At 38.6% G+C, this 23638-nt stretch overlaps 1 protein-coding gene and 1 long non-coding RNA gene across 11 annotated transcripts in view; one reads left to right on the plus strand and one right to left on the minus strand.

The window, feature by feature from the left end:
* LOC138920485 (uncharacterized) overlaps nucleotides 1–13658 on the plus strand; it is a 25099-nt gene extending 11441 nt beyond the window's left edge. Inside the window, exons 2-3 of the long non-coding RNA XR_011431721.1 lie at nucleotides 6826–6942; nucleotides 10562–13658. This is a non-coding gene — a long non-coding RNA (uncharacterized lncRNA). The remainder of the gene's footprint in view (nucleotides 1–6825; nucleotides 6943–10561) is intronic.
* LOC138920481 (proton myo-inositol cotransporter-like) overlaps nucleotides 1–23638 on the minus strand; it is a 165277-nt gene that overhangs the window by 16516 nt on the left and 125123 nt on the right. The window lies entirely within an intron of this gene.

A 23638-nucleotide genomic window follows, 5' to 3' on the forward strand; every position in this document is an offset into this window, starting at 1 on the left:
TTTGTTGAAAATTAGCTGTCCATAGATGTGTGGGTTTATTTCTGGGCTCTTGATTCTATTCCATTGAGCTGTGTGTCTGTTTTTGTGCCAGTGCCATGCTGTTTTGATTACAATAGCTTTGTAGTATATTTTGAAATCAGGGAGTGTAATACTTCCAGCTTTGTTCTTTTTTCTCAGGATTGCTTTGGCTATTCAGGGTCTTTTGTTGTTCTATATCATATAATTTGGGGATTCCTTGTTCTATTTCTGTGAAAAATGTCATTGGGAAATTTTGATAGGGATTGAACTGAATCTGTAGATTGCTTTAGGTACATTTTAACTATGTTAATTCTTCCCATCCATGAACATGGAATATCTTTCCATTTATTTGTGTGTCTTCTTTGAACAATGTTTTATAGTTTTCAGTGTATAGGTCTTTCACCTTTTTGGTTAAGTTTATTCCTAGGTATTTTATTTTATATTTTTGCCATTGTAAATGGGATTGTATTCTTAATTTCTCCTTCTCCTATTTCATTGTGTTACAGAAAGGCAAGTGATTCTTGTATGTAGATTTTGTATCCTGCATCTTTACTGTATTCGTTTATTATTTATAATAGTTTTTTTGTTGGATTCTTTAGAGTTTTCCATACATAAAATCCATCTGCAAATAGTGACAGTTTTACTTCTTCCTTTTCAATTTGAATCTCTTTATTTCTTTTTCTTTCCTGACTCCTCTGGCAAGGACTTTCAATACTGTGTTAAATAAGAGTGGTGAAAATGGGCATCCTTGTCTTGTTCCTGTTCTTAGAGGGAAAGATTTCAGTTTTTCACCATTGAGTATGATGTTAGCTGTGGGTTTGCCATATATGGCGTTTATTATATTGAGATACTTTCCTTCTATGCCCATTTTATTCAGTTTTTAAAAATTATAAATGGATGCTCTGTCTTGTTGAATGCTTTCTCTGAATCTGAGATGATCATGTGATTTTTATTCTTCATTTTGTTAATGTGGTGTATCACACTGATTGATTTGCAGATGTTGCACCACCCATGCACCCCTGGAATAAATCCCAATTGATCATGGTGTATGATCCTTTTAATGTATTGTATTTGATTTGCTAGTATTTTGTTGAGGATTTTTGCATCTATGTTCACCAGTGATATTGGCTTATAATTTTCTTTTTTTGTGTGTTGTCCCTGTCTGGTTTTGGTGTCAGTGTAATGTTGGCCTCATAGAATGAGTTAGGAAGCGTCCCCTCCTCTTCAATTTTCTGGAAGAGTTTGAGAAGGATAGGTATTGAGTCTTCTTTGAATGTTTGGTAGAATTCACTGGGGAAGCCATCTGGTCCTGGGCTTTTGTTTTTTAGGCGATTTTTCATTACTGTTTTGATCTCCTTACTAGTGATTGGTCTAATCAGATTATCTATTTCTTCTTGATTCAGTTTTGGAAGGTTGTATGATTCTAGGAATTTATCTATTTCTTCTAGATTATCCAATTTGTTGGTGTATAGCTTTTCTTAGTATTCTCTTATAGTCCTTTGTATTTCGGCGGTGTCCATTGTAATCTGTCCTCTTTCATTTCTGATTTTATTTATTTGAGCCTTCTCTCTTTTTTTCTTGGTGAGTCTAGCTAAAGGTTTGTCAATTTTGTTTATCTTTTCAGAGAACCAGCTCTTAGTTTAATTGATTTTTTCCACTATTTTTTTAGTCTCTATTGTATTTATTTCTGCTTTAATTTTTATTATTTCCTTCCTCCTACTGATTTTGGGCTTCATTTGTTCTCCTTTTTCTAGTTCCTTGAAGCGCACTGATAGATTGAGAAAAATCTTGTTTTTTGAGGTAGGCCTGTATTGCTGTAAACTTCCTTCTTAGTACTGCTTTTACCATATCCCATAAATTTTGGTATGTCATATTTTCATTTTCATTTGTCTCCAGGTATTTTTTGATTTCTCCTTGAATTTCTTCATTGATCAATAGTTGTTCATTAGCATTGTGTTTAATCTCCACATATCTCTGGCTTTTCCAGTTTTCTTCTTGTAGTTGTTTTCTAGTTTCATACCATTATGGTCAGAAAAGTTGTTTGGTATTATTTGAATCTTCTTAAATTTTTTGAGACTTGTTTTGTGGCCTAAGATGTGATCTACTCTGGAGAATGTCCCATGTGCATCTGAAAAGAATGTGTATTCTGGAGGCTGGCCCAGTGGCATAGTGGTTAAGTTCGTGTGCTCTGCTTCAGTGGCCCAGGGTTTGCCAGTTCAGATGCTCAGTGCAGACCTACACACTGCCCATCAAGTCATGCTGTGGCGGTATCCCACATAGAAGCACTAGAAGGACTTACAACTAGGATATACAGCTACGTACTGGGACTTTGGGGAGAAAAAAAAGAAGAGGAAGATTGGCAACAGATGTTAGCTCAGCGCCAATCTTCCTCACCAAAAAAAGAATGTGTATTCTGCAGTTCTTGGATGGAATGTTCTGTATATATCTACTAAGTCCATCTGGTCTAATGTGTCACTTAAGGCCAATGTTTCCCTATTGATCTTCTGTTTGGATGATCTATTCATTGATGTAAGTGGCATGTTAAAGTTGCCTACTATTATTTTGTTACTGTCATTTTCTCCTTTTATGTCTGTTAATGATTGCTTTATGTATATAGGTGCTCCTATGTTGGGCAAATAGATATTTACAAGTTTTATGTCCTCTTGTTGGAATTGCTTCCTTTATCATTATGTTATGCCCTTTGTCTCTTGTTCTAGTTTTAAAATCTAATATGTCTGATATAAGTATTGCCACTCCAGCTTTCTTTTTGTTTCCATTTGCTTGGAGTATCATTTTCCCTCCCTTTACTTTCAGTTTGTGAGTGTCTTTAGATCCAAAGTGTGTGTCTTGAGTGCAGCATGTATAGGGGTCTTCTTATTTTTATCGATTTAGCCACCCTTAGTCTTGTTATTGGAGCACTTAGTCCATTGACATTTAAAGTAGCTATTGATAAGTATGTACTTATTGCCATTTTGTTACTTTTTTCTGGATGTTTTTGTAGTTCTTCTCTGTTCCTTTCTTCTTCTCTTGTTCTCTCATGATTTGATGGCCTTCTTTAGTGTTATGTTTGGGTTCCTTTCTCTTTATTTTGTATGTATTATTATAGGTTTTTGGTTTGTGATTATCACCAAGTTCGTATAAAATAATCTATGTAAATAATAATCTATATTGTTTATGGTCTCTTAGTTTGACTTCTTACTAAAAGCCCTACACTTTTATCCTCCCCTGACATTTCATGTTTTTTATATCATATTTAACTTATTTTATTTTTGTGTATCCCCTATCTTCTTATCATGGAATTAGATAATTTTAGTACTTCTGTCTTTTGACCTTCATACTAGCTTTATAGGTGGTTGATCCACTACCTTTACTGTATATTTGCCTTTACCAGTGAGTTTTTTTCTTTGATAACTTTCTTATTCCTATTTGTGGTCTTTTCTATTCCATTTAAATAAGTCCCTTTGACATTTCTTGTAAGGCCAGTTTAGTGGTGATAAACTCCTGTAGTTTTTTCTTGTCTGGAAAACTCTTTCTTTCTCCTTCCATGATATGAATGATAACCTTGACAGGTAAAGTATTCTTGGCTGTAGGTTTTTTCCTTTCAGCACTTTGACTATATCATGCCACTCCCTTCTAGCCTGTAAGGTTTCTGCTGAGAAGTCAGCTGATAGCCTTATGGGGTTTCCTTTGTACGTAACTTGTTGCCTTTCTCTTGCAGCTTTTAGGATTCTCTCTTTAATTCCTGACATTTTAATTATAATGCGTCTTGGCGCGGACCTCTTTGGCTTCACCTTGTGTGGTGCTCTTTGCACTTCCTGTACCTGGATGTCTATTTCCTTCCTTATGTTAGGGAAGTTTTCAACTATTATTTCTTCAACTGGGTTCTCTGCCCCTTGTGTCTCTCTTCTCCTTCTGTGAAACCTATAATATGGATGTTAGTATGCTTGATGTTGTCCCAGAGGTCCCTTAGACTGTCCTCATTCTTTTAAATTCTTTTGTCTGTTCAGCTTGGGTGATTTTCTCTACTCTTTCATCCAGATCACGGATCCTTCTTCTGTGTCATCTACTCTGCTATTGATTCTCTCTACTGAATTTCTCATTTCCATTATTGTATTCTTCTGTTCTCAATGGTTCTTTTTTATATTTTCCAATTCTTTGTCAAAGTTCTGTGTTCATCTCTTCTTCTCCCAAGATCAGGGAGTATCCTTATGACTACTAGTTTGTACTCTTTGTGAGGTAGATTGTTTATTTCTGTTTTCTTTAATTCTTTTTCTGAGGGTTTGTCCTATTCCCTTATTTGGAACATATTTCTTTGTCTCCTCATTTTGCCTACTTCTCTGTAGTTATATGTATGTATTAAGTAGCTCAGCTGCATCTCCTGATCTTGGAAATGTGGCCTTATGTAAGAGATGCTTTATGGGGCCTGGCAATGTGCTCCTCTCTCATCACCTGTGCCAGATGTTTCCTTGTGTGGGCTATGTGTGCCCTTCTGTTGTGGTGGAGTTGCTACTGCTACAGGCGCATGGGTAGGTTAGGCTGGCCCCCAAGCTGGCTGGTTGTAAGGCTCAGCTGGGTGTGGCTGCTGCAGTGACTTTACTGCATGGGGCAAGCCCTGGCATGGCTGGCTGTAAAGTCGAATAGCATACAACCACTGCTATTTTGCTGTTAAGTGAGTCAGGCCCCCACTGTGGCTGGTTGCTAGGCTCAGGGGTTCACAATTGCTATAGGCTTTCAGTGTGGCTCCCTGTAGTGCACGGCCATTGTCAGCTCTCTCAGGAGTGTAGATGGGTAGAGCTGGCTCCAGGTGTGGCAGTGTACAATCATTTCAGGTGTTGGAATGTGGGGCAGATCCTCTATGTGGCTGTTTGCAATGGCCAGCAGCACAAGTCTGCCGTGGGCCCATGTGCCCCACCAACACAGGCCTGCACACACACCTTGTCAACGTGGACCCACAAGTTTGCTGCGGGCTTGCTGTGGGCAGGGCCAGTCCCTGGGGCAGGCTGCCTGCTGCCTGGCTGTGCTTGATTGCCACGGGTGCTCTATTGGGTAGGACAGATTCCTGCACTAACAGGCTAAAGGAGGAAATCCAATGGCAGCTGCCAATGTCTGTGTCAACACAACTGAACTAGGTCACAGTAATGGTTGCTACCAGTGTCTCAGTCCCGGGGGTGGGGTGGGGGGGTGGGCTCAGCTGCCTTCTGCCTCTCTGAGATGTGCTCCAACCTTAGTAAGTGAGTCAGTTTTACTAGTGAACTATGCACTTTTCTTTCTGGTGTTTTTGTGTTGGTTTCCAGATCGGCTGAATCTGTGTGTGGGCCCTTTAAGATCAGGTTTTCCTTTCTCTGAAATTCTGTGGTTTTTCTGGGCGTATTCCCTATTGGTTTTCAAAGCCAGCAAAGCCAGGTATTATGGGATCTCATCTTGGTTGTGCTGAATCCAAGGGCTGGGATGCCTATTGTGGCATAAAATCCCTGGCTCCTCTGGGAAAAGCTCTGTACCTTTGAGATTGCTCCTGGCCATGAAGCACCATGGCTAGGATGTGGTTTTTTCCTCAGCAGAGTTGTATTTCTGCCTCTTCCACCTGTCAGTGTTGTCCCTTGTGGGGGTTATTTTTATCCAGTTTCCAGATCTCTCTCAGAGGAAACTGTTCCACAAGTAGTTGTAGATTTGTTGTGTCCATGGGAAGAAATGAGTTCAGAGTCCTCCTACACTGCCATCTTCCAAACTCTCTACCTCACTTTCAATGCTCCATACTTTTAAGTCTAAGTAAAGAAGAGTGACTAAGACTATAAGCTCTGGAACTGACATCCCATGTTCAAATCTAGGTTGGGACACCCAGGTTTGAAGCTAGTCACTTAACTTTTCAAAACCTGTGTGAAATAAGGATTTTTTTTTTTTATTGAGGTCATAATAGTTTATAACACTGTGAAATTTCAGTTGTACATTATTATTTGTCAGTCACCATATAAATGTGCCCCTTCACCCCTTGTACCCATTTCCCAACCCCCTTCCCCTGTGATAACCACTAAACTGTTGTCTTTGTCCGTGAGTTTCTCCAACATATGAGTGAAATCATACGGTATTTGTCTTTCTCTGTCTAGCTTATTTTGCTTAACATAATACCCTCCAGGTCTATCCATGTTGTTGTGAATGGGACGATTTTGTCTTTTTTCTGGCTGAGTAGTATTCCATTGTATATATATACCACACCTTCTTTATCCAGTCATCGGTCGATGGGCACGTGGGTTGCTTCCACTTCTTGGCTATTGTGAATAATGCTGCAGTGTAACTCCCTTTGAATTGTTGATCTCAAATTCTTTGGATAAATAACCAGTAGTGGGATAGCTGGGTCATATGGTAGTTCTATTTTTAATATTTAGAGAAATCTCCATACTGTTTTCCATAGTGGCTGCACCAGTTTGCATTCCCACCAGCAGTGGATGATGGTTCCCTTTTCTCCACATCCTCTCCAACATTTGTTATTTTTTTGTCTTGGTGTTTATAGCTATTCTAATGGGTGTAAGATGATATCTCAGTGTAGTTTTAATTTACATTTCCCTGATGATTAGTGATGCTGAACATCTTTTCATGTGTCTACTGGCCATCTGTATATTTTCTGTGGAAAAATGTCCGTTTAGCTCCTCTGCTCATTTATTGATCAGGTTGATTGATTTTTTGTTGTTGAGTTGTGTGAGTTCTTTATATATTTTGGAGATTAACCCCTTGTCGGATATATGATTTGTAAATATTTTCTCCCAGTTGGTGGATGGTCTTTTCACTTTGTTCCTTGTTTCCTTTGCCTTGCAGAAGCTCTTTAGTCTGACGAAGTCCCACTTGTTTATGCAAAAAGGATTTTTGTGCCATCTATCTCAAAGAGCTATTTTGAGGTTTACATGAGATAATGTATGCAAAGAACTTCACAAGGTATGGGTAAGAAACCATATTTCCTGGAGATATTTTCTTGAACCTGACTCTTCTTAGTTGCATTAATAGCATCCTAATTCAGACTCTTGAGTGTTTGTGTCATCAACTGCATCTGTCTCTGTGGCAGACTCGATAGTGTCACCCCTCTATAATCTGTGTTTCCTGATGTTCCTGCTCTTGTTTAACCCTCTCCCTTTGAGTGTGGAAGTGACCTGTGACTTGCTTCTAACCAACAAAATGTGGCAAAAGTGACAGGACATGTGATTAAGTAAGATTACAGTGCTCTCCAGCTGAAGTCTCTCACTCCCTTGCTGGCTTTGAAAAAGCAAACTGCCCTGTTGTGTGATGCCAATGTAGGGATGCTCATTGAAGGAAGTGAGAGAAGTCTTTAGGAGCTGAGGGTAGCCTTTGGTTGACAGCTAGCAAGAAACTGAAGTCCTTGGTGCAAAAGTTATGCAGCAATAGAAAATGAGTAATAATTATTTTTCCTTCTTTTAGCATTCCTTTCTTCAAACTACTACCCCACCAAGTTGAGCTCTAGAGCATTGCTCTTGCCACCTCACGGCTGAAAAACCTTCATCCCACTTGTCCCAACTATGAAATGGGGCTTGCAAACTTTGGGTGCAGCCTACCTTATCTTATACTCCTATACAAAATCCTTTTCTCCAAACAGACTAGACTACTTCTTTTCTGAACCTGCTTTCCAGACGCAGCATCTTCTATTCATGCCATTTCCTACAAGTGAAGGCAAACTCTCAGTCCTCATCTCCACCATCAAAATCTACCTGAGCCCTTAAGGCTAGTACAGATGCCACCCACTCGCCTTTCTGCAGTATTCTCACTCTCCTCTCAATGCTTTCCATTGTCCTCATTTATATCATCATCACATAGTGCTCTGTGTTATCCTGTTTGAATATACTCCCTCTTCTACTGCTCTGGGCACTCATCCCAGGCAGCAGAGCACAAGGGTTGAGGGCATAGTGTCTAGAGTGCACTGCAGGATTTTGTATGTTGGTTCTGCTACTAACCAGCTGCATAACTTTGGGCAAGTTACTTAACCTCTTTGTACCTTGGTGTTTTTTGTTTTTTTTTTTGAGGAAGATTAGCCCTGAGCTAACATCTGTTGCCAATCCTCCTCTTTTTGCTGAGGAAGACTGGCCCTGAGCTAACATCCGTGCCCATCTTCCTCCACTTTATATATGGGACGCCTACCACAGCGTGGCTTGCCAAGCGGTGCCATGTCCACACCTGGGATCTGAACCGGTGAACCCTGGGCCGCCGAAGCAGAACGTGCGCACTTAACTGCTGTGCCACCAGGCCGGCCCCTGTACCTTGGTTTTCTAATCTGTAAAATAAGAGTCCCTAATAGACTTCCTACAAAGATTAAATACAGTGATAATTGCTTGGCAGAAAGAAAGCAATTTATTGTGTTTGCCAAAAGAAACAGTCATTTTTGTATCCTCCCCCTTTTTAAAATCTCAACCTCTAGCCCATAATAGTACTCTCTATAGAGACAAATAGTCATTAAATGATGAATGAAGGCTTGCCATTTGCATTTGTTTAACTGTGAGTAGGAAACAGCATTAGAAATCTCCTGATCAATAACTTTCCACCTTCATTTCCCACCAATCAAATAGCCTTTTGAGTCATGAAGATCTTAAAATGGGAAAATAAGAAAGGGGGTAGGGAGAGGGAGGGGGAGGAAAGGAAAAAAACCTGGAGAGGGGAATGTTTACAAATAAATCACTAAAATTCACTGAAAAATTCTATTTACTATTTTCATTCATTATTATCAAAGTTCCTTGCATGATCTCTTGCTGAAACCATGGAAAGTAGCATATTTTCCGGTAGGCTCTGTGCTTGCTCTGATGTACCTTTTCAGCATCTGGCCAGGCACATTTATATACGTAAAAGCCCAAGTAACTTCTTGTCATCCTCGTGCTGATTTTAAGGACAGCACTGCAGGCACTGACTTGGCAGAGTTACTCACTCAGCAATACGTAGACAGCTTCAGGACTAAGAAAGTGACATCACACCTGACCTTCAAAATATAAACACCAGAAATCCCAACTAAAAAAATAAAAATGTATATTCCAAATGTTATTGCAAAATACCCTCCTGTTTTCCTGGCTTAGTGACTGCTGGTAGAAGAACACAATGCTCGGGAGAAAGAACGAAAATACTTTGACATCAGTGTGTGGGTTGGGATTAGAAAAAGTCATGCTCTCTGATGGGGCACCTTCTCCCCACATCCTAGAGCAAAAACAGAAAATGACTACAATAATGGGAGCTGCACGGAGGATGCTGCAGTGGACAAAGCAACAGAATCGTATGCAGGCAGGCAAAATATGTTTCATTTTGGCAGAGTGAGAGATCTAATCTTTACCAGCAGCATGACTAGACTGACAACCTGATGGTAAAGCAGATAAATGATCGGTTCCCTGTTCCAGCCACGGAACCCACAGTGCTTCCTTTAATAACATATCTAGAAATGTACAGCTCTCTTTGAAGGTGAAACAATTCTCCCTTGCCTACTCAACACCCACCTAAAACCAGTTCATATGTAGAGCTATTTCTGCCTGTTTTTTGTGTTACTTCTCCATCAGATAGCTAAAGAGTTTTAAACCAAGAAATAACCACAGGAACTAAGTGATGCAACTGCTCTTGCCACAATTAACCACAAGGAATTTATTCCTTGCTTCCTACACAGCACATGCTTTTTGTATTGCTCCTTTATTCACTTTGAGGAAATTATTTAACTGCTTCATGTTCATAGATGGGAGATGGGAGAAAATACAACCAAGAAAATACACAAAACTTCAAATTTTATCTATTCAATCCTAATCATTGACAAACCTATAGAATTTGCCCTCTTCCCAAAAGAGTTGATAAAAGATCTAGGATTCTGGACAAGGGAAGGGAGGTTTACTACGGTTTGTGTGACACATCTGCTGATCTTCTACCGGGTTTACTGCCTGTGCTTTCCTTGCCAGTTCAGGACTGAGAAGTGTGAGCGAAGCAGCACTTCATCTCAGTTCCTGATGTGGGACTGTCATTTCTTTGAACAAGATCATTAAGCTATCACCTCAAAACAAAATGGATACCCCTAAGGGTTAACTTGAATCATTCTCTATCTATAGAAATTTACGATCTGATTACACAGTTATAGTCTGAGGGTGGTGGTGGAGAGGTACCTAGAAAAGGATAGAGTGTCCCTCCAGGCAAGGACACCTTCATTCTTCTCTGAGGAGAAATGAACACACTGCCAAGCAGTCAGAACTAGGATGATGGAAATGTACAAGCAACTCAAGCCATGAGAAATTCCAACTTTTGGGCATCCCATCCAAAGCAACCAGGAAAAGTTACTGTTACAAACTTGACCCCTTACTACTCACACACGTTAAGTTCTGTTCACTAGCATAATTCCTATATGAACTAACATGAACTAAATTTATGTCAAGGGTGGCAACATAGCATTTAAACTCTAACATGTCTGTTGTTAAATAATTTTGGCAAAGTATGGCTCCCTAGCTTGCAGTGTGCAGACCATGCTGAAGACCTTGGCCTTGGATGATTTTCTATTGTCTAGCCTTTTTCCCCCTGTTTTTATGTTTTACAGTTTTCCTGCAGAGGACTGTCACATGAAGACAAGGTGGAAAAAAGTCATCTATTATCTTTTGTTAATTACCATTATTTTCTGGTAAAAAGAAAACCTTTAGAATTATTGAAACAATTAAATCATAGATATGGGTAAATTTCAAAAGCATTAGAAATTTGGAGCTAAAGACTATTTTTTTAAATGAATTAATAAAGTTTTATTTATATATAAATCGCTGTACCTAAACCGCTTACCAATATGTTGGCTAGCTTGTTATATACCCTAAGTGTGGGAAATAGATGGACAGAATATGAGTGGGCAAGCAAATGAAAATAATAATACTTAAAGCCATAGGAGATACAGTAATATTGGCATAGTCTTTAATTCTGGTAAGAATTTAAATTGGTATAATTTCTTCTTGGAATGAAATCTGGCAATTTTTACATAAGAATAGTCATACCTAAACATTCATGACCCAAAGTCTTGTTTCTAAAATTTATCCTTAAGAAATAATTTAAATGGGAAATACTTCCACTCTAGTTTTATTTATCACAAGCTTAACATAGATAAATAATTAGAAACAATAAAGATATACTACAATGCAGGGTAGTTAAGTCAATTAAGGTACAACAAATGAATAGAATAAAGCAGCCACTAAAATAATAATTATAAAGTAAGCTGGGCCAAACCACAAAGGTTGGTCTGGGTTTGAAGACCGGTCAAAATGTCTTAGACTCAACTTAGGTTACTTTCATTTTGGTACCAAACTGGCAAATAGTACAACAGATGTATGCACAATCAACAACACGTAAGTGGACTTGGTCCTCGGTTCCCTCTCCGGTTCCTCCCACACTTGTGCCTGAAGTTCTGTGGTCAATGTAGAGTGAAGAATCTGCCAGGTCAGAGGAGCCCTGAACTCTGCCTTGGCGAGAGTCCACATTAGCAGTGGAGCTTCCACCCCATTTCCGAATAAGAAAAATTTTCCACTGTATTACTTTATAAGAAAACACCTCATCATTCTTTTTCCTACATTGTCATCACACCTACAGCAAGCTTGGTCATGGTCTACTTCGTGAAGATTACCTGGAAACATGGAAAAGGCCTGGAAGTTGGCAGTGCAGGAGACACCAAACTATAAAACATTCTCTAGGATATAAGGTTGTACGGATAAGAGAAAAATGGAAACATGGAAAATAGGAGGGAAAAGGAAATCTATTGAGATGATTATTTTTACTTTTGAATTTATAGTTGTGATAACATCACTTTGACAAGATGGGAGAAACTTTAGTGGCTCACAAACAACTAATCTTGGGCCTCTTCTTCCATTTCTTTTTGTTTCGCCCTAAAATTTTTCCCCTTGTAAAGTAGGCATTAAATTTATTAGCCATTCGCATGCTTCCACTGGCACTGAAAGGAAGGGAAATCTTGCCTTTGAAGTGCATTACCTTCTCCATCATGCTGTTTCTTAATATTGCCCCAAAGTCCTCAAAGCACTGGTTTCCATGTTTATACTCCATAGTCACTATACTGCTTCCCGTCCTACAGGGCCTGCCTTTGCCCACAGCTCCAGGATTCCCCACGAGCAAGTGGCAATGCTTTGCCCCACAAACTGCCTGCCTGGCTGCAACTATGTTTCACACCAAGGCCGTCAACACCCATGGTATAGAGAGAGTGGATGCTTTATACCAGAGAATGACTTGACAGTTTATATTCTCTCTCTCAGAAGTCAGAATAGGAAATATCTGAAGAGGATAGAGCCATACAGAAGTGGAAAGACTGAGAGAGAGAAGAGAGTAAGCAGAGGTCGTAAGAAGGGTCAGGTAACTGACAGTGACAGAGGAAGTGCGGAAGAGGGAGGCCAAGAGCAGCCTGCTGCCAGTCCGATGGACAGTATTCCTGACCTCCATGAGGCAGCGCTGAGCGGAAGCTGAGACTTTGCTTTCTTTCCTATTTTCTTCCCCTTACTTTCCTGTGTAACTTTACCATGAAACTTCTGTTAACAGAGAAAATCAAGGGTGTCTCTGTTCCTCTCAATGTGAAAAGTTCTAACAAAATAATAGCTAAGTTCTTAGAGCACCGATCCTGATTCTGAAACTATAAAATCCCACAGGTTCTCAAAAAAGTGTATCACAATCACCATACAGCTCCATTCCTGCACCAAGATTTTTTCAAACACTGAAAATACAGTATAAAAAATTAAAGTAACTTTCCCCGTGTAGTCACTGTGGGAGGGGCTACCCTGATCCCAACTATGCTGTACTACAGTGGTCATATCTTCTGGAATTCCTTTTTGAATCATATTCAAAATCGCTGCTTTGTCACTCAAGAAAACCAACCTTATTTCTTCACTTTCTACTTTGGGCTCTCTTCCTCTCCTTCCCTTTTCCTTTTGTTTCTTGCCATCATGAGCCAATCATATGAGGAGCTGTGTTAAGTACTGGGTGAAATGAGTGACTGAACCAAATGGAGTAGAGGTGGGGAAACAGTATAATTGAAATAATAGCAGCAAACACAGGATAATAAGTTCATTTGTGTGTTATGGCTCTAGCGCCATAAGAAATAAGATGGATGTTGCTGAAGGGGGTTGTGTTGCAGCCACACTGCTCCATCATTGGTATTTCAGTTGATAGCCACTTGCTGTGATATCCTAAATGATGCCCCATATCTGGCACAATGTATACATTTGTGAAATCACTGAGTAAATAAATGAATGAAGGAAAGGCTTAATGGCTTCAATAGAGTCTATTTTGCTGGTTACTACTAATTTACTAATTTAATAACTTTAATCATTAAAAACAATTTTTTCAAATAAAAATAACACTACAGTAAATGAAGTTAATAATATAATTTATAATGGGACCAAAGTTATTTCTTTGGAACAGGGTTATGATTGGCCCTCATGTGACTGTGCTGTGACAGGGATCTCGTGATGGTAAGTTATACCATCCCTCTCAAGTTCCAAATCAGATACCTGAGCTTTTTCCACACTTACGGGTTCCCTCTGCTGCCTGACTTCTTTTATTCCCCTGCAATACTTGGGGACCTTTCTCCAGTGAGGACACAACACCTCTATCTTCCCTCTTCCCTCCCCAGGCTTCAGAGGCCAGTTCTTAACACATCTTACAGATAACCAATGCTCAATAAATGTTTTTAAAATAAAACAATGAAAATACTTGTAAAATTCCCATTAAGATCTGACACAAATTTCTCCACTATATATTGTAAGCATTAGAGAAGACGTGTATTTGTTGTCAAAAGTTTTTAAATTCTGAGAAATTTATCTCTACTTAATTTAAAAACTTACTGCCTGTGGCAGTATGGGAAAGACACATTTCCTTACCAGACGCATTGTGAAATCCATCTGTATCATCTCAAGCTTTAAGAATTTCAAGCCACACCAGAACTCTGATTTAATTTTCTTTCCACCGCAAGAGTGCCTGCACAGTATCCGTCACTCATGTTTATTTGCAGGTGCATGGGAATGAATGTGGCTGATTTATTGCTGTAGGCTATCTTGATGCAAACAATGGTATAATTTGTTTCTTGGATTCTTTTCAATCCATTCTACAGCTGCCTTCCATCAAGTGTGAGTTCTACAGCTTCTTTAGGAAAGCTGTGCTCCCAACAGAAATGTCCTTGAGTAGCTGTAAATCTTCATGTGATGAAATTGACTAATATTTGTATAAAGTTTTACCATACACAAAACACCTTAATACACATTGACACATTTAATTCTCATAATAATCCAAAGCAATAGCATCGTTATTCCCATTCTGCATACGAGACAAGTCTTTTTAAATTACAGCGACTTTCCTAAGATTATGTAGCAGCGGTAACATTGAAACCCAGACTTCTCTGTTTCCTTCTCCTTCAACCTAATCATCCTAGCAGTTCATATGTATATGAAAACTTCCTTTTCTTGAGGTTTCTTACTTTTTATGGAATTTAAATGGAAAAAGCACTGAGATGAAAACTCTGCTTGAAATCTCCCCTAAGTCAGTATTGTTCTTTAAAGTCAGTAGTAAAGTCAGTCAGTAAAATTCTAACCAAAATGAGTAGAATAAAACGCTTCCCAAAGAGCATTAGGAATTAAAACAAGCAGCATCTTGGCCTCTGTGTCTTTATATTCTCTTTTGATTCAGTATCCATTTTGCCCCAAAGCACAAAACAATAATTAGAAAAGAAAGGATACTTATATGAGCTGGAAGTTAAAATATCATGTAACAATCTCGATAACTAGATAATTCATTTGAGCGCAGTGGTGCCAAAAGTATGAATGGATGACAAAGAGAATAGTCATTGTGATGCAATAAGATGGCAGTGTTAAGCAGTCTTTAAATAATACATATTCTAACACACAGAGCTACATCATGAGTTTGATACAGTCACCTCAGTAAGGAATTAAACATGAAAAAATGTTTCCTCTGAAGTTGCTTAGAAGATGAAAATACATATGGAATGTCTTACTGATTACTTAAAAAAGAAATTGTGCCATTAGTAATTGATGTTAGAATTTTATAAATGAGGAGATAGAAAGTCATTATCATAAAAGTATAAACTGTAAGGCAGTTTCACATTATCTCAAATTTCTGCTAAAGTGAAAATGTAATAGCTTCACAAATTAAGCATTTTCACTACAAACTGCCTTTTTTCTCACCTCCTGATTTATACAGAAACTTCTGAAACACCTTACTGGTTATCAGCAATGAAACAAAACTATGAAACAGACAAGATGTGTCTCAGTCCTTCCAAATCAAAGATGGTTTCTCTTTGGGTGAATGTATAGCTTTACAGGTCCATTAAAATCTACTCCAACCTTCCTTCTACTCTATTCCTGGTACTGAGCAAAGCAAATTATGTCACACCTACCATGGCACTCCTCTTCCTAGAAACAGCCCTGGCTTCACATGGGTGGGGAGCTGGGGAGGAGAGGCCCCTGCATGGTCTGCCTCCTCCTCCAGCCTTACCTAGTACCTCCTCCACCTCACTCACTACCATCACCCTGTGTCTCAGAGGCCAGCGCAGTGGCAGGCACACAGCTGGGGCCCAATAAATATTTGTTAAATGAATCATTTTTACCATTTGACAATGTAACAATAAAACATTGCCTCACAATTTTGAAATTTGTTTATTTCCAAAACAATTTTATGTAAGGAGAGAATGAATTAGTAATGTAATGAGTCCTTTATTCTTTGTATGAATTTTTATATATTTTGAAAGTTTACAGTAGGTAAACTTACATATATTTTAACTCCAAGTAATTACTGCTTTGATTAATTATTTCAACAAATAAATGTCTTGTATTCTAGGCACAAGAATAAGCATTAGAGAAGATGAATTTAAATATTCATTTATCCTATCATTCAACAATCACTTACTACAAGCTAAGTGTCACTTCAAATTGTTAGATACACAGCCAAAATCTATTGGCAGGTGAGATGGGAGTTTTTATATTTCCCAACACACACACACACACACACACACACAAGCACTATAGAAGAGATATTAGTGGAAACCTGTTTTTTTTTTTCTTTAGAAAGAGAGAAAAGGGTCTTGTAGCAATGGACAAAAGTGGATGGGTGGCTTGTGTAGGACCCTGACATAGCCTGAAGGAGGGGACTTGACACATTTGCCTGTATTGGTAGAGCTGTCTAGGAGAGCAGCTCTAAAGCCTGGTAATGAGGAATATTCTGAGCAAGTGAATAAGCAATGGGCAATCTTAGATTATGGATGTCTCGTGAATATATGAACTGGGAACTACTCAAGGTCTGGGCTCTCTCTTGGATCCTAAATGGACTTGTACACTGTGGGTTTACGGTAACCACCATCATGAAACTATGCCTAGAAATAAGGCCAACGTATTAGGAGATAGAGAGTCTTAGAGGAAAAGCACATATTCTACAACTTAAGAAAGGCTTGCTATACTTTTATTATGAAGTAAAGAGCAGTCTCCTATTGAGAATATTTTGTGTTTATCTTGGGTAGAAGTTTTCCCAAAAGGGTCCCTGGGGCTGATAGTATGTCTCAAAGTTCTATCCCATAAGGAAAAGGGGGGTCCCCAAGCGTCTGAAATGCACATTCTAAGCAGACACTAGCATATACAGAACACAAAATTCAGAGATGGGTCTTCAGGGACTGTTAGATCAGTCTGGCTGCGCTAACCACAAGAGAGAAAACTCAGAGTCAGAAAATTTTAGGAGTTGGGGAAACTTCAGACACAGAATATTAAATCTGGGCTCAACCTTGGTGAGTGAATCATTCTTTGTGTTTCTGTACCCTGTGTGGAGCGTGGGAGATAGCTCAAGGGGTTAAATACTTTATCTAAATCCTCTCTCCTGTAACAGGTACAAAGACTATTTTCCCTGGAAGAAAATGCTGATCAAATTTAAGATTTCAGCAAATGGCCTACTTTGAGCTCTTTTTTTGTCCCATTTGCCTTTGTTCTTGGTGTAGTGCCTATAAGAGCTTCAACATTTTTATATGAATCAAATCATAGTCACAATTAAGTTTTCTGTAAATGTTTTTTTCCTTAAAAAAATTAAAATTGGAGCCCTGTAATGTAGTAAAACAATGTAATCAACCTAGATGTTAAGGTAAGCCTCTGATCCATATATCAGAAGTGACTCAACTGGTTGAAAGCGACAGAGGAAGTGGAGATGGAGTTGGGTATATGGCCAGTTTGTACAGAGGTTAACAGCACAAGCTTTGTAGTGGAACAGACTTTGGTTTGAATTCTGGCTTAACTGCTTACTAGCTTCCACTAATGACCTTAAGCTAGTTATTTAACCTACCTGAGGTTCACTATCTTCATTTAAAAATGCTTAGCATGGGGGCCGGCCCAGTGGTGCAGCAGTTAAGTGTGCACGTTCCACTTTGGCGGCCTGGGGTTCACCGGTTTGAATTCTGGGTGTGGACATGGCACCAGTTGGCAAGCCATGCTGTGGCAGGCGTCCCACATATAAAATAGAGGAAGATGGGCATGGATGTTAGCTCAGGGCCAGTCTTCCTCAGCAAAAAGAGGAGGATTGGCAGATGTTAGCTCAGGGCTAGTCTTGCTGAAAAATTAAAAAAGAATGCTTAGCATGAAATTATTATTACAAAAACAACAGCAGTTATTGTTGCTATTAATAAAAATGCATGTATTGTGAAGGCCTGGGCCCCAAAGACAAAAAGGAATATTTTTCCTTCTATAAAGTTCTATACATTACAACATTCCCTTGTAGATATGATCTGTTTCCTAAAGGAGAAGGAAATAACATCGTCTGGGTTCCTAGGACATTATTTTTTCCTTCAGCTCATTTTATTTATTTATCCCAGTCACAATCTTTTTGTTAATCTTTTTGTAACATTTTGGTATACTTCCTTGGCTTTCTCTTTAGTCCTTATTGAAACAAGTTTTCTCTTCATGCAATCATGAATAAACTTATTTTTATTCAGTAATGTAAACACTGTCTTTTAAAACATTATGATAGGGGCTGGCCCCATGGCCGAGTGGTTAAGTTCATGTGCTCTGCTTCAGCAGCCCAGGGTTTCGCTGGTTTGGATCCTGGGCGCGGTCATGGCACCACTCATCAAGCCATGCTGAGGGGGCATCCCACATGCCACAACTAGAAGGACCCACAACTAAAAATATACAACTATGTACTGGGAGGCTTTGGGGAGAAAAAGGAAAAGTAAAATCTTTTTTAAAAAACCCAAAACATGATACATTTTAGGGTGAAAATGAATAAATAGCAAGAGACAAGAGAAGGTGGCCTGTGAATAAATAAATAAATGATGATGCAAAGTTAATGGAAACACTCAGGAGCCTCAGCTTATGATTCCTCATAATCTAAAAATCCAAAGGGCAAATACACCACGTTTATTGATGATAAACTGCTATTTGTTAGACATGAACCCTTCCAGGGAGGAGGGGTATTATCATTTACTAAATGCACAGTTCAAGTTTTACTGGTACTAAGATAATACATGTGATGCCGTTAATTCCATCATAGAAATGTGACCCAAGTATGAGAATGTATCCTAAGAACAATTACATAGTAATAAAAATAATACTCTGTTTTTTTTGGTAAAGATTGGCACCTGAGCTAACAAGTGCTGCCGAGCTTCATTTTTTTTTCCTGCTTTTTTCTCCCCAAATCCCCCCAGCACATAGTTGTGTATTTCTAGTTGTAGGTCCTTCTAGGTGTGGCATGTGGGACGCCGCCTCAACGTGGCCTGACGAGTGGTGCCATGTCTGCGCCCAGAATCTGAACCAGTGAAACCCTGGGCCGCGGGAAGTGGAGCGCGTGAACTTAACCACTTGGCCACGGGGCTGACCCCAAATAATACTCTATTAAACATACTTGCTGCTGTATATATACAAAAAGTATTCCACTTCTAGGAGATTTATGCACATTGAAATGACTAATCATGACTCTCTACATGTGCAAAAGAATTAGGAACCATCTAAAACTTCCCTAAAAATACTCGAACTTGCCTGTTTAGGTCTCTAGTGATATAATCCTGCTTATATCTTTGATAAGCACAATTAGCAGAATGCTGACTCTATTAGAAAGTAGCTCAACGCTCAAAGCTGCCCTGCACCCTCAATTTCCAAACTCCAACCACTTATCCACATGGATCCCATCATCATGAAATAAAGATTTTGGTGTACTTAGAGTTATTTTCCCATACATATTTAACAATCTAGTTTTTGTGTGTGTGCAAATAAAATTAGGTTCATATTATAGTTGTCTTACAGCCTGTGTTAATTTGTTAAAATTTATCATACAAAGAGTTTTAGAAAATATTTATGTACACTTTAAAGAACAATAAGATAATCACCGATTTACTCACCAACCAGGTTAAGAATGACATCATTATCAGACTTTAGAAGCTGTCTGCGGGCCACTTCCTGATTGTATCCCCTCCCTTGGCCCCACAGATAATCACCATCGTTAATTTTGTGTTAATTATGCCCTTGTCTTTCTCTATTATGATACTATTTATACACGTACTCCTAAAAAATCAGTAGCTTGATTGTGCCTGATTTTGAATTTAATATAATGGAATATTCTTTTCTGACTTGCTTCATTCTTTAATGTGCTTTTGGGATTCATTCACAGTGATGCCTTAGCTGTAGTTCATTTTCAGCTGAAAAAGGTATATACTTTGTATATACTTGTATGAATATACCAGTTTAGCCATTCGTTTCCAGCTTCTAAAAATTACATATAATGCTGCTATGAACAAATTTTTAACATGTCTCCTGGTGCATGTATAGAAGAGTTCCTCTATTAAATATAGGGAAGTGGAAGTGTTGGATGGTAGGTATGTGCAGTCAGCTTTACAGACAACACAAACTGTGTCCTAAGTAGCGGTACCAGTTTAGATTCTCAGCACCAGTGGGCGGGAGAGGACTGTGCACTGCAGCCTAGCCAGTTTGTTTTTTTTTAAATATCTGCTAATCTGGTAGATAAAGATGGTACTCTATTATAGTTTAAATTGGCACTTTCTTGATTAAGAGTGTGAGCCCCTTTTTCATATATTTATTGGCCATTTGAGTATCTGCTTTTATGTGAGACATATATAATTAAAAATTTTCTAGCAGCCACATTAAAAAAGTGAAAGGAAACAAATGAAATCAATTTTAGTCATGTATTTCAATGTAACTGAAAATATTTTGATTTCAACATGTTTTCAATATAAAAATTCTTAAGAAGATATTGTACGTTCTTTTTTTTTGGTACTAAGTCTTTGAAATATGGTGTGTATTTTACATTTACAGTACATCTCAATTGAGACAAGCCACATTTCAAGTGCTCAAAGCCACAGTGGCTTGTGGCTATCCTACTTGGCAGCGCAATTTAGATACTAAGCCTTTGCCAGGTAGATTTACTGTAAATATCTTCTATCAGTGTGGGGCTTCTTTTTTAACTTCTTTATCTTTTCATGAATCAAAATTATGAAATTTAACTTGTCATATATATTTATAATTTCCTTTATGGTCTGCATTTTCTTTAACTGGTTTAAAAAAAAACCTTCACTTTCCTTGGGTCATAAAGATATACAACTATATTGTCTATTAAAAGTTTTGCAGTTGGCAAATAACACGGTTATGTATGTAGAAAATCCAAAGGAATCAACAACAAAAAAAGTTTCTAAAATAAGTGAATTTAGCAAGGTTGCCTTTTTTGAGATCAGTATATGAAAATATATTGTATTTCTACATACTAAAACAAACCGCGGGAAATTAAGAAAAATTCCATTAACAAATAGCAACAAAAATATAAAATATTTAGGAATAAATTTGACAGAAGATGTGCAAGATCTGTACACTAAAAACTACAAAACATTGCAGAGAAATATTAGACTAAATAATGCAGAGATATACCGTGTTGATGGGTTTATTGCTAAAGATATCAGTTTTTCCCAAATTGATCTGTAGAGTCAACACAAACCCAATTAAAATCCCAGTAGGCTTTTTGTAATTGACAAGCTAATTCTAAAATTCATAGGGAATTGTAAGGACCTAAATAGCCAAGACAACTTTGCCTCCGTCTTAGCGTCCCATTGGGGGTTCCTGTACAGTCCTTAGAGATGACTGCTGCATGTACATCCCCTCAGAACCTTTCTGATGTGAAGCCAACCAAACTATCTTCTGCGTGGACTAGCTGGTCCTGACTTCTGGGATGGACTCTGCCGTGGGTGGAGGGGGCTGGGGCTGCTGCTTCTGGATATTCCTGACAGAAACCCAGTCTTGGCTCTGAACAATCCTCCAAAGGTTGTTCATTCACCTGCTCTGCCTCTTGGTAGGAATCCCTCTCATTAAATGTATCCCCCTTAGCCACAGGTGATCCCTTCCAAGACCCCCAGTGGATGCCTGAAACCGTGGATAGTACCGAACCCTATATATACTGTTTCTTCCTGTACATGCATACCTATGATAAAGTTTAATTTATAAATTAGGCACAGAAAGAGGTTAACAACAATAACTAATAATAAAATAGAACAATTATAACAATATACTGGTAATAGAAGTTACTGTAGATCTTAGCAACCTCAGCATATGATTTTTTTTTCTTTCCTTATTAAGTTGAGAACTTTCACCTTTTCACTTAGAGGAAGCACTTTATGGCTTCTCTTTGGCATATCCGAATTGCCGGCATCACCACTCTTGCGTTTTGGGACCATTATGAAGTAAAATAAGGGTTACTTGAACACAAGCACTGTGATACCACAACAGTTGTTCTGATAACCAAGACAACTACTAAGTGACTATCAGGCAGGTAGTGTACACAGAATGGACAGGCTAGACAAAGGGATGATTCATGTCCTGGACAGGATGGAGCAGGGTGGTGTGAGATTTTATCACGTTACTCAGAACAGCACACGCTTTAAAACTTATGAATTGTTTCTAGAATTTTCCATTTAACATTTTTGGATCACAGTTGATTGCAGGTAACTGAAACCATTTTGGACCACAGTTGATCACAGGTAACTGAAACCATGGATGAGGGGGGGACTACTGTAATTTCTTAGGGTCATTCAGCTAAGCAGCAACATACTTTCAAAACAAATGATCTCAGAACAGAAGCAAAGAGAAACTTTAACCCTAAAATCGACCCCCATTCTAATAACTTTCCTTTTGTCTCAATGGGCCCATTCAGGTTGGCAGGTATGGGACTCTTGTGTGCTTTGTTCAAGAGGAGGGACTGTGGAGAACCGTAAACACTTTCTGCTCTGAACTTACACCTACTCCCTTGTTCTCTGGTACTGAGAAACTAACCCACTCCCTCTAAATTCCTCCTTCGAGCCAACAACTCCTAGAAAAGGAGGTGATGGCCTGCAACAGCCAAACTGCAAGGGAAAAACTCACTTCTGCAAGATTGCAACACCTGTCTGACCAACACCCACCAACCCTGCAGCTGGCGCTTGGCCACTTTTGTCTCTTTTCCTCTGTAAAATCCTCTCTTCATTTTCAGAGAGAGACTTCCTTTGAGTATGCTCTCTGTTGCAACTACTTGAACAAAGTACCTTTTCTGTTGCATTGTGAGATTCAGAGAACTTTGGAGCAACTGACAGAATTTTACTCTCATTCTTGAAAGATATTTTCACTGGGTATAGAATTATAAATTGATGTGTATTTTCTCTCAGCATATTGAGGATATAATTCAATTCTCTTCTGGATTCTGTTGAGAAATAAGCTGTAGGTCTAATTGCTCTTGCCTTGAAGATGATTTCTTCTTCCACCCTTTTAAACTGCTTCTATGATTTTCTCCCTCTCTTTGTTGTTACACAGTTTCACACCAATGTGTTTAGGGTGGATATCGTCTTACTTATACTGCTTGGGACGCTTAGGGCTTCTTAAAGCTGTGGATTCAAATATTCTAGAATATTTTCAGTTATCAGATCTTCAAATACTGCCTCTTCCCCATTCCCTCTATTTTCTCCTTATAGAGCTCTGATTTGAAGTATATCAAACTTCTTATCCTAACCTCTCTTATATCCTGATCTCTCATATTCTTTGTCTTTGTGTTTCTTTAGACTTTGTTCAGGATAACATGCTCATATCTGTCCTCCAGTACATTAACTGTAAGTCAAATCTGCTGATAAATCTATAGAACCAAATTTTAAACTTAATTTATCATATATTTCTTTTCTAGAATTTGATAATTATTTAAAAAATCTGCTACTCCTTGCTTGCATTTTCAAAATCCTCTTTTATTTTTAAAATATATCAACCACGGTTATTCTATATTTGTCTAACAAACCCCACACCTGAAATCTCTGCAGGGCCATTACTGCTATCTTGTGTTTTATTGACTTGATTTTTGTTCATGGTGCCCTATACCTTTGTATTTTTTGTGATTTGGACTGTGAACTGCTCGTTTTCCTGGAATTTTAGACACCCGGGGGCTGCTGTAGAACTGGAACCACTTTAGAAAAAGTCTTCAGCTGGAGATTTTTACAGACACAGGTGGCATGAATTCAGGCTGAAGCCCATGTAAGGGCTGACTTCTGGTTTTAAATTCCTGGGGTAGGGCATTTCCCCTCTGTCCTTGCAAGGGTTGTGAAAGGAAAGTTTCCTTGTTGTCCTTTTTTGCACTGGAACAT

Source organism: Equus caballus, chromosome 23 (assembly GCF_041296265.1).
Source record: "Equus caballus isolate H_3958 breed thoroughbred chromosome 23, TB-T2T, whole genome shotgun sequence".
Taxonomy (NCBI): domain Eukaryota; kingdom Metazoa; phylum Chordata; class Mammalia; order Perissodactyla; family Equidae; genus Equus; species Equus caballus.